The sequence below is a fragment of the Saccoglossus kowalevskii genome, chromosome 18 (assembly GCF_978046115.1).
Source record: "Saccoglossus kowalevskii chromosome 18, keSacKowa6.1, whole genome shotgun sequence".
NCBI lineage: Eukaryota > Metazoa > Hemichordata > Enteropneusta > Harrimaniidae > Saccoglossus > Saccoglossus kowalevskii.
Window position 1 is genome coordinate 30,520,245 of NC_140658.1, and position 17,909 is coordinate 30,538,153.

The following is a 17,909-nucleotide window of genomic DNA, read 5'->3' on the forward strand; positions in this document are numbered from 1 at the left end:
CTTGAGCAATAATCGAAATCCTAAATGTAATTCAACATGTATCGAACGTCTCGATGTATTGTACACGTGACACCGTCATGTGACCCTCTAGGACTCTGTAACAATAATTGTGTATAAGACAACGTTCGAATTTTTTAATAATACATTTTTCAGCACAATACAATGTACGTTTTGTTTTACAGAATAATGGAATACACTTTGATTAAAAAGTACTTGAACTAAAACTTGCACGGTTATTGTTTCATTGTTTTGTTTTTGTTTCGTGATAAATTATAATCCAGTGTACTGTTAAATAACAACCCCTGTAAAAGTAATACCCTGATACCTAGTGTCATTCAAACTCTATAAATCCCCAATTTCCACTGTAACCTATCAATGTCTTTTTGCGACAGACATTCCATCCGCTTCTTTCACGCGTTATGCAAGATCTCGCAGTGAACGGAAAATATTTTAAGTTGTTTAGTGTAGCCGCGTTAAACAATGAACGTTAATAAACTAGACATATATACACAAGGGGGAGCTTTCACCAATGATTACAAAGGCTACATCAGAGGGGTTAGGGCTGATCTAGAGGTACATACATTTGGTTTCGTCCGAAGGTGTTATCAGACTTCAATAATCGCAGTGTCATACATAGTACGAGGAAAAATATGTTGTCACAAATAAGTAGTCAGCAAACATATATACATTTTTGTTTTTTTCAGCATGGACTTGGAGCGGAATACAGGGCGCCATGAGAAGTTATCACAAACACCTTACAAATTCAGCTATGTTTGACATATTGACGCTGGCCTTATACTGGGGATGGATTATACTTCGCTTTAGTGCTGCTTATCAGGTAATGTGTAAATGTGTTGCTTTACAATTAATTTTATGAAATGTTTATGATTTGTTAAAAATATTTTTCTGAACACTGATTAAATAACAACCCTATGTCCGTGTCTCTATAACAACTTACAACTGTTTCATCATACACACTTCAAACCATGCTGCCATGACAACTAACCACAGCAAGCACATTGCACACTCGTATATGTAGTCATTACTGTGTTATCACATTCTGCTTTCTCATTGCTATTTATATATTCCACATGCATTTCAATAAGTGATCGTGGAAACTATGCTTAATCACCTGATGTAGACTGAATTACAGTTTCTGTAACATTGCCAGCTTCTAAATTTGGTCTCAGATGTTTCTGATTTCTATAGAATGTCCGCTCATCTTTCGTTGAGACTCAATATGATTTGATAGTAAATTGCTTGACCTTAGCGTTCTTCCAGGTTTTGTAAGGTTGTATTTACTTTTGGTATGTTCATGTTCTCTTAATCACGAGTCTTTGCACTTGAGTGTTTGATTGTAACCGAAATTTTGCTTTTGTCGTGAGATTGCATGTCTTGGCTTTTCATTGCTTTGTGGGTATCTAGGGGTGACGTAATATGCTCAAAACCCCCATTTTTTACTAAAGTTATTACGTTTCTCTGATGTTTCCTACAATCCATTGTATGGGATACACGCATAGAGTTACGAACCGATTATGAACACATTGTGCGTTGAGCTTTTTAATGATGTGTTTCGATGAGACAAGTACTATTGGTTGTTTATTTTGTGAGAGGGTTGTACTTAGACCTAATCTGCTTGCAGGGTGAGAGCCTCGTTTTTACCAAAGCGCTTCAGCGCGGTATTAAGAATTTGTTTCCAGGGTTGGGTGATACCAAGACGGAAAATGGTTGCACATATGGGGGTAATTCCTGGAATTGCAATAGAGAGGGTTCAGGCCAAAATACAATATATAGTGTTTTCATGTTTCGTCTGATATTTCTGTGGTATTCTGCTGCTGTAAATAATGCAAGATTTGTTCTGAAATTCAGTGTATTGTGTGCACTCAAGGGTTATTCGTTTTTTGCTGAAAACACCCCTATTTTTTAATGGCAGATTCAAACTAGGTTCAGTCCCACTGGGAAATATGCATTGTCGCTTGAATGAGAGCTAATTAAACACATTTTCCAGACCGGCGAAAGAGTATGTAACAGCCAATTGTAACGTGAGTTTACTCAGAATGTCAACACGGAAAGAGGCTATTCCATTTTACGCAGGAATAATTGGGAGTAGAATATGTGAAGGATTGTATAAACAGAGATGTGTATACTGAAAAGTAATATCTATCCTTCTTTTGCAACGCTGAGTATTTCTTTTTTAGTATACTTGTTTAAAAATGCTAAATTTGCATGATTTGCGATGTTTTTTTTGTTTTTTTTTATTAAAACGCCCCTAATGGTTGAATCCCAGGGTTTGAATGAGAATGTAACAGCACACTACGTGGTTCGTTTGAATAAAATGGTGAAGGGTTGGCACGATAGGGCACCGTCCGATCTCGATGGAATGTTTCGAATCAGTCATACGTAGTTTAAATTAAGTTAAAAGTTCCTCCACATAATTGTGCATTGGCAAACATGCCGTCAAAACTGCGGTACTCCACTGACGGAATGACTTTCGTCGACAGCGGTCGTTGATGAGCTGCACGCTACAACTTCGCTTGTGATGTTGCCTGTTAGCCGTGGATTGAATGGATCTTGATTTCCGGTAAAAATGTCGCTCATTTGGCGTTGGTAATCTATATTTGGAACTGGGTAACGCCGCAACGTCGCCAGCAGAAACCTCCTGGTACTTTGATGTTGATGGTCTATCAGGTGCAGCCAATGGAGCTGTTCATCGGAAAAGCTGTTCCAAGGGATTTTTGTTGAGGGCAGGGGATTTTTTCTATTTTTTGTAGGGGGCGGGAAATATCAGTACCCCCCCCCAGTGGGCAGGGCAGATTTCTTAAACAAATGCAAGGACAGGGAATCTTTTCTTAGTGGGTAGGGTACTTACATAAAAAAAAATATCGCAGGGTGGGCAACACAGCCTTTAGGGCAGGGTATATTAAACAAAACGCATTGGGGAAAATAACATCTGCTAAATATGGGCAAAAAAGGCAAGTTGGCGGTAGGGGAGTAGGTAAAAAAGTGTTAATGAGGGCAGGGGAAAGATGAATTTGGTCAGCAGGAGGGCAAGGACATTTTTTTCAGGTGGAGGGTAGCTTATGAACAGCTTTTAATTTCCCCTCTTTCCTTTATATTAATTAGAATACTTCAAAAGGCCCATAAAATAAATTTTGTCCCAGAGATTTGACTATTTCAATTTATTGCTCGTTGGCTGCACCTGGTCTATGATAAAGCTCATTCAACATACATCAAGTTCTCTCAATCGTAGTATTCCATGCTAATATTAGGGATTTCAGTAACTTGGTTTATGACATCGGAAGAAGTGGGTGTGGGCAGCTACCCTTTCAAAAACTACAAAATACGTGAGCAAAACTAAAAGCAAAAAAAAAAAAAAAAAAAAATTACCATAAATTGTAGCTCTATATCTTATGGTCATTTTCTAAAAAATGCAACCCATTGCGAGTAGCCGTTTCGACAACCCGGGAGAATAAAAATTGAAACATTTGAAAATCCTGGCAAGCGCCGTGAACGCGCGTGACCTCCAAATTTGACCCGGAGTTCTAAATCCAGAGAAGTTTACTGCCTTTTCCCGCGGTGAAAATGCCACAGAAATCAAGGAGGGAATGACAGCTATAGAATGAGAGGTGACAGGTGAGAATCGGCCGAAAATTGGCGAAACAGCAATAAAAACAAAAGTTTAACGGCAATTTTCGTATTGACTTACAACTTTCTGGCATAATTATCACTCATAATTTGAAAAAAAATATTTTAATAGACAAAAATCTAGGCTTTGTGAGTGTGACATCAATTTAAAGAGTGCGACAAGCCCATTTTAAAAGTGGTACCTCCAACCCGGTACTTTGTTTACATGGACTCCATTTTCATGTGTGAAGAGAATGTTTCACTCCTTCACTTTAATATACGACAAAATACGTTTATTTTGTATTTAACATATCGAAAATGCAGCGTAAATGCAAATTAAAACGAATTGTACATGTTAGAGCATTCACAGCTGTAGAATTGAGATGATTCATTGGTTATTTTGTCATGAAAATGAATCAATCAGGCACAGAGATTTCAAATTTTCCGGGCAGCTCCCAGTTATGTTTTCCATGCATACTTTTTCTAAGTTGCCAAAAAATAAGCTGTATATTATGCTATAATGTTATATCTTAGATTTGTTTATTCGTGTCAATGCTTTTTGTTTCATAAGTATTATTATAGCGTAAAAATAAGCAAAGCTTGGTAGAACGCATAGCCGGTCGATGAGGGCGTTTTCAATGCAATTGTATAGGAATAAAAACGAAAGGCAACATAAACGAAAGTAAAACTTGTTTATCTTTATTGACACTGACAGATGATTTAAAATGAAATTTGAATATGGCCTGTTTTCATGGTAACAGATGGTCTATATGTTGCCTTCTAATGATATTAGATAAATATTGATATAAAGCTCATTTGTTGAAAATTTTGTGAAAATTCAATACAAAAGGGGGAAAGATATGGCAGTTTAAGTTCAGCTCCAATTAAATAATTAGTGCTTATTCATCCAAAATGGTGCCGTTGTCTTCACTATTCAGTAGTGCTTTGTTGTGTCATCCGTTGTCTAAAATTAAGAGATGCTAATTTCCCAGTGAAGCTACAAAGTACCTTATCTCGAGAACGGTTACCCTGATTTTCATCAAATAAGGTGCATTGTATTGCTCTAGTAGAGATCTGTCCAATGCCACCATGAAACTACTCTATGATATGCGTATAATTTCCCCCTGAAATCCATATTGATACAGTGTAACAATGTTGGCGCCGGTGATATCTTACCAGTGCGCAACGTAGCCAAAATAAAAGGCATGATCATTTGAACACTGCTATTACAAGACTGGTAAGAGGTAATAAATTTGGGACGAAAGTATTAAAAAAAATCGATTTTGGCTGTTGCCATGGTAGCGGTGGGTCAGGATTGTTTTTCCAATTAGTGATGGTACGACCTACCTGTCAAGTATGAACAACATCAGCAAAGCCAAAACAAATCACAGAAGAGTTAGTTAAAAGCCATACCTGGCGCCCGGCGAACAGTTACTCTAAATTTGGGTTCAACTTTCTCATTAATGAAAAAAGATATCAAAATTTCAAATAGTATCATTGTGCCCACACTCAAGCCGAGTACAATGAGCTATGTCTGAGGTGTTGTATCCTAAATTTGTAGGAGATATCTAAAAATCATTTTTTACTGTTGCTATGGCAACGATGGACCAACATTTTTTTTGCAGATTTTTCCTAATAACTAGAGTGAAGAAGTGACCTACCTGCCATGTTTGAGCGAAATCGGCCAAGCCACAAAAATCACAGAAGAACTAGTACACGAAAACACTGGAAATCACAAACACACAAATGATTTGAGGGGCATTCCTAGTGGAGCGGATCGCCAATACCATGTTCATTAGCATATTGACCGTGAAAATGTCAAAAACATTATTGCATGGGTGACATGCAAATTAGTTTTAGTCTAAATAAGTGACTTCCTAAAGGTACCATTACTGTTCTTCAATTTTCATTTCACTCGGCAAGTATATTCATGTAACCCCAAGGGTAAAATATCGCACTTCTAAATATTGTTTATTTCTGCTATGTTTCGAAAACGCTACTCTTGAATGGACTACTTTGTTTGCATATGGGGTGTGGAAATACCGATTTCATAGACGAATCAAAATAAACTGCAGTACATATGTAATAATGTGGTATACGGTACTTCATTTTTACTGAAAACGTTTTTCCCCTGAAATAAATTCCAGTGAAAATGCCATTTACCTCATACTCTATTGAGACACAGCACAGGGAAAATCGGATTTACATGTAATGCTTGAAAACGTTTCAGCGAAAATAAATTAAGTGAAATTCTATGTGACTTCATAAGAGTTGGAAATGAACAAATTATGTGACACCCGACCCTACTACTCCATACACAATGTAAACTATACCCCCAAAACATCCTTTCACTCACGGTTTCATCAGTGCATTCTATTTGACTTCAGAAAAAATTGAAATAAACAAATTATATGACAACGCACAGAATTTCAGCCTCTAGTTCAGCACTGATTAAATAAACTACCTCGTCATCATGCCAACTTGAAGTTATCATTCATTGCCTACATCAGTGACTTTAAAATACATGTTGCAATCCCAGGAATTTCACTTGCTATTAATTGCATGGACTGCCAGTCTTTCATGATTTTCTATTGTAATATCAATTTTGCGATTACTCTGAACATGAAGCTGTAACCATAGACCGTCTAGGTGCTGTAACTAAATCCTTGTATAAGCACCGGTTAGGCAGTCTTGAACTATGCATGTGAAGCCAGCTGAGAGGTATATCAAATCCTATAGATTTCTCATTGTTTGGTAACTATTTGCTACAAATGCAACAAAAATCAATATAAAAATATTACCTATACAGTATTCTACAGGTTACTTGTTGTTATAATAGTTTAATACTGAATGTGCAGTGACCAGTCATTTCAACTGATGACGGATTAACACCACTCACCGTTTCTTTGGTTTAGCTTTCACATTGGTTCACACTCTTCACCCCCTTCATCGGCTGCTGTACACTGATTGCGGTAATAATTTTCCACGGAGCTTTCGTATTACGTTGCACAAAGTTAATTTACTAACTATCTTCTTGTTTGATGCGTTCTATGCAGAATCGATCGGTCGCTTTAACATTTATTTCTAACATCGGTTGGTTTTTTCACCCACATATAAATGTTCCTTCAGTCGATGGCACATATAAACACTTCTGATACCATATTTCATTGTTTTCTCTGTACATAGATTGAATAACAATGTCACGTGAGAGACTATAACATGTACTGTTGTGTAGAACCAGACTACCATCAAACCAAAAATTACGATTCGCGATTTGTTCTGTGATCAATTAAACGCAATTCAATTGAAGTTTAATTGAATTCAATTAAATTGAAACTCTACATAGGATTCGTTTTAATTGAATTACAATCAAGGAAGTGCAAATAACTTTTCTAAATTTATAATGGTTTGCGTAGATTAGGGTCAAGGAAAGGGGGTAAGGTATGATAACGATGCCAGCTTGAATAAATAATAATAAATCACAAATCGTGGTGCAGTGGTGGCCCAAGACTGCCTTTACGTTTACGACTAACCGCAACACATGCGCACTATAATATATAATCATACGACCAGCTAATCGTTCAGTTACAATACATTATTTTGTTACAACAATGGTCCACAAGAACAATTATGTTTATGATATAACGAGAGAAATACGCACACAGGGGTAATGTATAAACTGCAGAATATATCCGCCTATTGTGGGTTCAGCTCAAACGTACTCCAACATTGTGGCGAATTTCACTGAAGTCGTTGTTATTTGTCAATTTTTATGAGAAATTCCCGTGGAAAGAATATCAGCGTGTCCATGGTGATTATTTTTGTAACATTATTGGTACTTTTTGTTGTCAAAACCAGGACAAAGGGCAAGCACTATTGTCATGTAATACGTCATCAATGATCGATAAGGCGTCAAACATGACGGCAATTGACAACACACTGAACATGACCAACATGAAAATTATGGTAGAAATCAAAAGAAAAGTTGAACGGCGGTGATTGTGAAGGCCAGTTATCCAGTCCGAAATAAGAGATGGTATTCGAATACAGTTAGAAGAAAGTCGGAAAGTCAATCAGCAAATCGATGACAGAAATCCCCAGTCGTTGCCAGGGAAACGGTGTTGGCGAAGACGGGTTTTCTATCGTTACATTGTCAGCTACTCATCCCATAATCCTGGCGGAGTGTTTTCTTGCCATCGCGAAGGTGTTCAGTTTTCTGAAGCTACTACGCATGACTGTTATTCATTTAAAGATCGGTCCAATGCAGATTTCGTTTGGACAAATGGTGGGTGATATCCTGAAGTTTATGGCGATATTTATCTTTATATTGGTGGCGTTTTCCGTCGGCTTCTCCGAATTGTATCATTTATATACCAATGACCTTCTCAATGACTGTGTATTACATGGGGTTCATCGCTTTGAAATACCATATAAAAAGTGAGTATAGACACGAAATAGGGGACTGATAGAACGACTAAATGTTATTTATTATTTGTAGAGAGATAATTCCCAACAGGGCACAATAGCCCGACTGAATAGAGGCGTTACTGAATTGTTCAATGATGCAAAGGGGAAAGAAACATACCCAAACGATATCCAAACGTGCCGCTATATATCCATGCTGTATTTTAACACGCTTGGAACGTTAACATATGGTCTCAGGATACAGCGCATCACTCGTAGAAATCATTTTTGTTAAGAAGAAATAAATAACCATACATACGCAGATGTCAGAGCGATGTCAATTGGTTCTGTGTAGACTGGCAAAGTCGGGACTTTTTTTTTACAAAACAAAACAAATATAATCAATTGTCAATTTAACTTTTTTAGCGTGATCGCGAAAACTAACGTGACCGCAAACGAAATTATTCGCGGTCACGTTAGTTTTCGTGATCACGCTAAACGAACTTAAAATAATTAATTATTTCTTTTTGTAAAACAAAAAAGAAGTTCCGACTTTGCCAGTCTAGGTTCTGTGCCATAACCTCACAATTCACCGACAAGTGGCCGCCGAGATCTCGTTGAGAGTGGGAGTGCCACGAGACTTGTCACTAAATATGATTCCATTCTCTTCAGCCACCGCGTCCACTGTCAAATAAAATACCATTTGGCGAGGAGGGTGGGTGCAAAGGCAAGTCACGTGGCTCTCAACGATATCTCGGCCATTTGGTAATAACGTTCATTGCTAAAATATCCTTCAGGACATACTTTATGTATATTTTTTATTTCAGTTTTTATACGCCACTAACCACACTATTCTGGACCTTATTTGGAATGACTGACGTAAGAAGCGTTGATATTGAAATATCCAATCACTGGATCACGGAGTTTGTAGGTTACTTCCTATTCGGCATCTATCACGTGACTGCTATAATTGTGTTGATGAATATATTAATAGCAATGATGAGCAGTACATACACACGAATTGAGGTAAACATACATAATGATTATTCAACGAAAAACAGAACGGGGTGTTTATTGCATGTCCTCTGTCAGTATGGAAATGCATCATATACACAGGTTATCAAAACTGTCCTGGTTTTGTTTTACTGTCTGCCTTGTACAACTACGTGGCATCGTTTTATAATTTTGCGTGCCTCTCACGAGCTTGTGGAAGGCGCCAACAACAGTTGGTGCAGACACATCAAACAAATGCATGTGTAGTCTGTGTACAAGACAAGCGTTCCTACAACACGTACATGTCACGCTGTTCTGTTCTTAGTTGTAATATTGGAATATTTTCTGAAAGCCTTCTTCGAACAATAAAAATGAATAACAAGCAGAAACTAATGTGCTTCCTGTCAAATGTTATCAACATATTAGGCTAATAGAGTATAAATTTCAGTGTGTTCGAAATAAAACAACCACCAAGAGGATAGTTTATGTGAGGAAGATAAATGGTATAAGTTTAGTGGCGATAACTCAATTTCGCAATCACCCTCGTGCCACTATTTCGCTTAGTGCTATTTCTTTAATTTTAGAAAAGACAAGAAGAAGTGTTCAAATTCACAACTAATACACTTTTATACAATATCTGAAAATAATCCTGTTTTATTGACAAGGGACCACATATCTGAACAATATGAACGTTATAACAGTACGCCTTCCGCCATTAAAGATCGCAATATACATGAACCGTGTATTAATTATATTACTCTTTAAGTTGTATTATGTGTATTATCTACAATATTCGTAAGATATCTGCCTTGCAATTGACAATAGCCGTACATCTCCGAACAGTTCCGTTGATTCGATTGTGCTTGAGTTCTCAGCATATTAAAATAATGAATTTTCCTGTTGATTCGACATATAGGCAGACAAGTCATTTCGACTGCTTGTTTGGCCGGCACATAACTTTTAAAGGTGAACAAGGGGGGGGGAGGTGTAGTTCCTTTTCACCCTCCCACCATACACACAATCATACAGGTGCAGAAACTGTCACGTGTAAAACATGTCTTTCAGCATTAGGGTGTAATCAAATCACTGACTCGCACTCAGGATCTCGGTTTGACGATCGAAGTTGGACTGTATTACACAATATTTGGCGTGAAGTATAATCCATTAATCTTAGATACATTGAGTTGTTTTTTTGTATAGCAATTATGCCTCTCACTTGCAAATTGACAGGAGGACTATTTTACTCGTGAGCGAACACGCAACATCTATCACTACATACTTTCTAGATCAATTGTCTTTGTCGAAGCAGAATTCAAACAATACACAAGAGATTTAATGTGGGGAAGACAAGAAATAAACGGCGCAATATGTCAGCATTAGATTAACATACAAATGACGTAGATTTCAAATTTGATGTTTGGTTACTCACAACTGAAAGGGCTTTAAACTAAGCTTTGTCTACAATGCGACTTAGTAGCAACAGTAAATATATATAGTTGTGTCTACTTGAAGTTTTTAACTCATAATTAGTTGATAAAAGTTGCATTCCTACTTTGTATGATCCATAGAAAATCTCTCACTGACCTCTGTAAGCATCATAAATGGCTTTGGATTCTGGACGATTTTATGTGAAAACATATCCAATTATAGAATGTTGAATTCGAGTTGGAAAAATACATTCGTAATTACAGGAAAATTACTTTGATTGATTACAACAATGAACAATTATCACGATTCTCATTACAATACTTATGTCATAAGAATAAATAAAATCTAGATGGATCAGGATATAAGGTAATAATTACTTAATTAATAATCGACAAATATGTCATTGTTCTTGTTATTGTGATCAGGAAAACATCGACATTCAGTGGAAGTATTCACGCACCAATTTGTGGATGAATTATTACGAAGAGGAGTCGGCATTGTCGGCCCCGTTCAACCTGTAACCCACAATGCGTTGCGTTATACCTTTTCTTAATATGACGGACTGCGATGGAAGTGAAGAACGTCGGGCAAAACGATTGGTAAGTTGAACAATGGCCATCTGACGATAGCGGGCGCACCCAATGTAAACACCGTTCACACCTCTCACACCAAACTTTCTGTAAATAAATTAGTGTATTCTACTTAATTTCAATGAATTATAATTTTGGATTTGTTTCAATATTAATTTGACAGAAACAGCGCAATTTGGATAAGAAATACAAGGTACGTGTTAGCATTAGTGGAGCTGAGTTCTATAATAAAACACTCATTGGCGAGGTCATTGTGAGTTTCATAATTAAATAGTTCAATTGATCAACTTCAATATTGTTAAGATTGTCATTGTTATTAATAACCCAAGTTACAATCATACGTATTTTGTGTTCGTGTATTTTTTTTTATTTCAGTGTATAGTCAAACAACTTGTTGAACGATATTTGTTTGAGGAGAATACCCTGCGGTCAAGGGATAGTGACAGTGGGGGCGGACAGGGAAACTTACTGATACAGTTGAGGCAAGACGTGTCTAATTTCAGACATGATGTTTTTGAATCATTGGACGATATATCCGATACAATAAAAGAATCCAATCATGCGACTTCCCAAGATGAGGTGAAGAAAAAACGACAATATAATTTGGAGAAGGAAATACTAAAATTGATAGGCACTAAGCTGGTAGATGATAGTAGTAATTTACCAATAAGTCCAGAGTTATTCATCAACCGCTGTAACAGCGCCCAATACGACGACTATTTTACATTTATTGATGATGAAGAGGACGAACTAACCATCATGAGTTTCAAATAAAATCTCTGGTGTTAGCCAGGGTCAGTGAGGCTGAATGGCAGTTATGAGATGGAGTAACCTAAGGAAAGTTAATGTTATTTATAAAGACGTTCGATTTGAAATACTAAGTAAACATCAACGAACAGTGTCTTGTTTTGCAGTTTAATATTTTATTCGAATAATCACGTTTACTAATAGATACTGTAGACAAATGTAGCTTATTATTGTTACGGCAGTTGCATTGTATATGGCAATTTTATGAAATTTATAGCACATGTTCGCCTCTATATAATTATAATGGGAGATAGAATTAAGACGATTTCGTTCTATAACAGTGATAACGTAAAACAATAATTTCCATAATGAAAACACAAAACAAATAGTGAAGTATCGTTATGACGCGGCAATCACACCTTTGACGCAGAATTGTCTGGAAGCTTGCCAAGCTATCTCTTTTGTTGGCTCACTGAAAGTCAGAAGAGACGAATTGGTGTCGTGTATCCCCAACTCATGTTTGAATTATGTATTATTATACATCTGTCATCGTAACGCCATAAAGTTACATCATGCCGTAATTTTGCGGTATTGCACTGGGTGTTTTCATCCCACGATATTAGGAAAATGTTAGGAAACGCGAATTCCAAATATGGAATGATTACGCGTCTAAGCGTCCTCTAATAATAAAAAACAAACAGGACTGCCCCAGGATTTGACCGGACCCCATACAAAGAAGTTCGCTAAATTTGTTCTAAACGTTAACGTTTTGGATTTCAACATTCCCATGATGTGTTCCTGGGAGGAAAAGATGTATAATAATAAGGTTATTACGAGGATACTATGCAATATGCATTCAGACAGTACACGATCGCATCGACCTCCACTGTGCGTAGGTGGATACTCCCGCTGAACTGTCTTCGTGCATACTTTGCAGTATCCTCATAACAACCTTAAAATTATTTTATTGTGACTAACTTTCTCTTTAAAATGACGAGTTGGGTTATTTCATTCGGGGTGTAACGTGAAAACAAGTTAAGTTTCTCTTTACTTGCTATTCATAATGTATTACAGATTAATTGTTGTCATGATAAAGCTATAAGTGACAGCATGTCAAATTAAAGAATCTTAGTAACAACACCCATATGCTAAGGGTATTTGAAGCTTGAATTTACAAATAAGGAATACTGTGTTTAGCATAATTAAAACCATTCAAATACTGTAAAATGACTAATATTCACTGGGTTTAAATTTCACTGATTTACCATTTCAGGCATATTCAGTGGGTTTTAAATTCACGGTTTCGTCATTTAGATAATGTGTTCTATGCTAAATTTTACATATTCACTGTGTTTTAATTTAGCGCATTTTTCCAGTCAGCGAAATAAGCTAAATTAAAACCCAGTGAATAATTACCCCCTTTACAGTATGTCTTATTTTGAGCATAGACTAGCCTTTGTCATTTATATTTAAGCACACACACGGCTTCTAATAAAGCGAATTTATATACTCATACTCATTAATTGATCTTGAAAACATATTAACAATACACTATCACACAAGTACAATATAATGTACCGTTAGAGGGTGTAACATCAGTATCTACTTGGGTGTCAATATAAATTCGTCTTTGAACTGGAAATCTCATATTAACAAAGTCACTAACATACTTAGCTCTAATATTGGTATAATCTCACAAATTCGACATTATGTCCCAAAGTATATTCTTATTCTATTATATAATACCCCGATTCTTCCACATTTAACGTACTGTGTTGAAATATGGGGAAACGCTTATCCTACCCTTCTTGAACCGATTCTACGACTCCAGAATAGACTTGTGCGGCTTATCACTTTTTCAAAAAGGAACTCGCATTCTGCAACACTGTTCCGTTCTCTTCAAATTCTGAACATTCACAAACTATGTAAATTCCACTCTTGTCTATATATTTTCGATTTAAATAAAAATCGTTTCGCACGCTGTCCTGATACCTACATCAACACTCCTTCTCATAATTATGCCACTAAAATAAATAGAAGTGGCAGCCACTCTATACCAAAACAAAACTGTCTGTAACCCAGCATAACATAAAGTTTGCATCAATTAAGCATTGGAATTCACTAAGACCAGAACTACAAAATGCCAATATTAGTAGATATTTGTTTTAAGTTGTCTGAAAGCTGAACTTATATCTGAATATTCAGATTAATTATACGACTATTGGTTGACAACTCACTACAGACTGACTGATTAACTGATTGACAAGCCGACTAATTGACTGGTAGTTTGTACAATGTGATTGAATGTTTTGCAATTAAGTGACTTATTTATTCAATTGAATTATGATTGTTCACCATATCAGAATAGAGCATAAACATCACATATACATATATATGATTACCTTTTGATATTTGTTTGATTCACAGACTGAGTGTTTGCTTGATTTTGCAGTTTAGTGATTAGTTTATTTTGTGGAAAATGATTTATTAAATTCAGTGATTTGTTTATTGTGTGACAAAATAATGTTCATATTCACTCAGCAATTTCAATGACTTATTTATTTAATTTTGATATTTAGTAATTGAACTATAATTTTGCGCCATATCACGATAAAAATATGTATATGATAAATTTATGATAATCCGCACGTCAGTACAATATTATTTCTTATTCCGGGTCTAGGACTCGACTAGCTCAAATGAGCCAATTGCAGTGGTAAAAAGGGAAAATTAATTGTGTTATGTATATTTTCCTTTTCTGGTGTAAATAAATAAATACAAAATAATACACTGATACTGGGGTTAAAATTATCAAATAACTAAGACTTAATAGAACGAACTTTAGAGTAAAATATCGCATTTAGATGAAACGTCATTTAAAGTCGCCATACATCTCAGTAGTGATTTTTCTGAAATTGGTTAAACTGGTTTCAAAATGTCCTTGCATCGCAAAAGCCTTGTTGAACCATAACAAATATTACTATCAATTTCAGGACAGTCATAGCAAGAATTGACAATTGTATACAGGAAGTTCATATCAAAAATAATTCTTCTGCTGGATAAAAGAGTAATATTACATTAACAGTAACGAGAATAACAAGTTGCACTACAATTACCTTTCATCTTTCTACATAAATATTTTATAAATTTAAATTGCACACGCTGCCAATTTTGTCAGAAAGCCCTTTTTCATGTGGCACCCACACCAAAGAGCCGTACTCAAGAACGTAATAGCTTGGATATCATAAAAGGAATAACAGTATGTGTAATAAAACCGAGAAACTTGAGACAATTGATTTAATATGATGATTCTATGACACATTTGAAGATGAAGATACCAAGGTGCCGCATGATATACACTTCTTCTAAACATATTTGCACAAATCCTAATAAAAACTTTAAAAAGACTGCGCCTTCAACAATTATTTTGTCAATATTGGTTCAAAAATAAAAAAAAAAACTTCCAAATATAGTGACTATTCTCATGGCAAGCATACTACAACACAAGGCTATGTTACTTCACAAGTAACTATGCTATCACCAGGTCATGGCAATCTATCTGCAAAGCTTCTTTCTGCTGCTGCAAATGAAATTTCTAAACTCGTCTGTCATATATTTAATTTATCCTTTGCACAGAGAGAATTTCCCACCATATTAGAAGTTACCAAAGTTACACTCTTTTATAAAAAAAAAAGGGTCAAGTGATATTCCGGATAATAATAGACCACTATTTGTTCCATCTTTTATTAGTAAAATTTTGGAATAAAATACAAACAGAAGTATTACTTATTTTTTTATGAAAACCAGTATGGCTTTCGTAGTAATAATAATAATAGCGCAAAACTGCAAAAATGTATTTATGCATTAATTCGACTATTTATTCCATAAAGGCATTTGACACAATACATCATGACATTCTATTATATTATCATTGAATAATTTCAGTATTGAACTAACTGACATGTTAGTGCCATGTAAGTTAGATTGGATTATAGTATCCTTGGAGCAGTGTGCTCAATATGCATGGCAAGTATTTGAGCCAGGAAGCATTTTCATACCGTGTGCAGTCATTTGTGAAATCAAAGATGGTTGTCACACATAGTTTTTACATAGAAGGTAAGCTGAATTTTCCATCACACCTCAGAGGTCTACAAATTGGAAATCATCCTGTGAGCTTCATTTATGCACCATTTGTCACTATTACCTATGCACCAACAATCTTCATAAGGAACCTCATGCATAAGGTTATAACTGATAGTTATACTACCCCTACGAGTAGATTATCGGGAAATAGCGGCTCCTTTTGGAGCCTCGGTCTGGTAAAAGTCCGAGGCGCGCAGCGCCGAGGACTTTTACCTGACCGAGGCTAAAAAAGGAGCCGCTATTTCCCGTTAATCTACGAGGAGGGGTAGTATAACGAAGTTATACTGCGAATTTGACGAGTTTTGCACGGCTTATTAGTCCCCGTTCGGACGGAGTCCGAAAACGGGGACTTATGTTTTGCCCTGTGTGCGTCCGTCCGTGCGTCCGTGATCACCTGTATCTCGAACATGCATGGACCGATTATGTTCAAACTTCACTCATACATCACACATTATATGGGACATATGCACATTCATTTTTTTCATGATCCGATTAACGATAGCCGAATAGCGGCCATTTTAAGGCCGAAAATGCATCAAAATGGCACATTTTCACCATTCCGGACCCGGATCTCAGTTATGCATGGACGGATTTCGTTCAAATTTGGTACATACATTAAACATAATAGGACCTTGATGCACGTCATTTTTTTTTTCGGATCAAGTTCGAAATGGCCGACTGGCGGCCATTTTGTTTTAAAGAATTCAGTTCTGGATCCGTATCAGAGACATGTCTGGATTGATCAAGTTCAAACTTCACACACACACAAGGTACATCATGTCACAAATATGTATGTGCATTTGTTTCATGATCCCATTAACGATAGCCAAATGGCGGCCGCTTTAAGGCCGAAAATGCATTGAAATCGCACATTTTCACCATTCCGGACCCAGATCTCAGTTATGCATGGACGGATTTCATTCAAATTTGGTACATACATTAAACATAATAGGACCTTGATGCACGTCATTTTTTTTTTCAGATCAAGTTCGAAATGGCCGACTGGCGGCCATTTTGTTTTAAAGAATTCAGTTCTGGATCCGTATCCGAGACATGTCTGGATTGATCAAGTTCAAACTTCACACACACAAGGTACATCATGTCACAAATATGTATGTGCATTTGTTTCATGATCCCATTAACGATAGCCAAATGGCGGCCGCTTTAAGGCCGAAAATGCATTGAAATCGCACATTTTCACCATTCCGGACCCAGATCTCAGTTATGCATGGACGGATTTCATTCAAATTTGGTACATACATTAAACATAATAGGACCTTGATGCACGTCATTTTTTTTTTCAGATCAAGTTCGAAATGGCCGACTGGCGGCCATTTTGTTTTAAAGAATTCAGTTCTGGATCCGTATCCGAGACATGTCTGGATTGATCAAGTTCAAACTTAACACACACAAGGTACATCATGTCACAAATATGTATGTGCATTTGTTTCATGATCCCATTAACGATAGCCAAATGGCGGCCGCTTTAAGGCCGAAAATGCATTGAAATCGCACATTTTTACCATTCCGAACCCGGATCTCAGTTATGCATGGACGGATTTTGTTCAAATTCGGTACTTACATTAAACATAATAGGACCTTGATGCACGTCATTTTTTTTTTTTGGATCAAGTTCGAAATGGCCGACTGGCGGCCATTTTCTTAAAGAATTCAGTTCTGGATCCGTATCCAAGACATGTCTGGATTGATCAAGTTCAAACTTCACACACACAAGGTACATCATGTCACAAATATGTATGTGCATTTGTTTCATGATCCCATTAACGATAGCCAAATGGCGGCCGCTTTAAGGCCGAAAATGCATTGAAATCGCACATTTTCACCATTCCGGACCCAGATCTCAGTTATGCATGGACGGATTTCATTCAAATTTGGTACATACATTAAACATAATAGGACCTTGATGCACGTCATTTTTTTTTTCAGATCAAGTTCGAAATAGCCGACTGGCGGCCATTT

General features: G+C 36.4%; 1 pseudogene; it reads left to right on the forward strand.

The window, feature by feature from the left end:
• LOC144360000 (short transient receptor potential channel 4-like) overlaps positions 1 to 11,813 on the forward strand; it is a 41,913-nt pseudogene extending 30,100 nt beyond the window's left edge.
• The last annotated feature ends 6,096 nt before the right edge of the window (positions 11,814 to 17,909 follow it).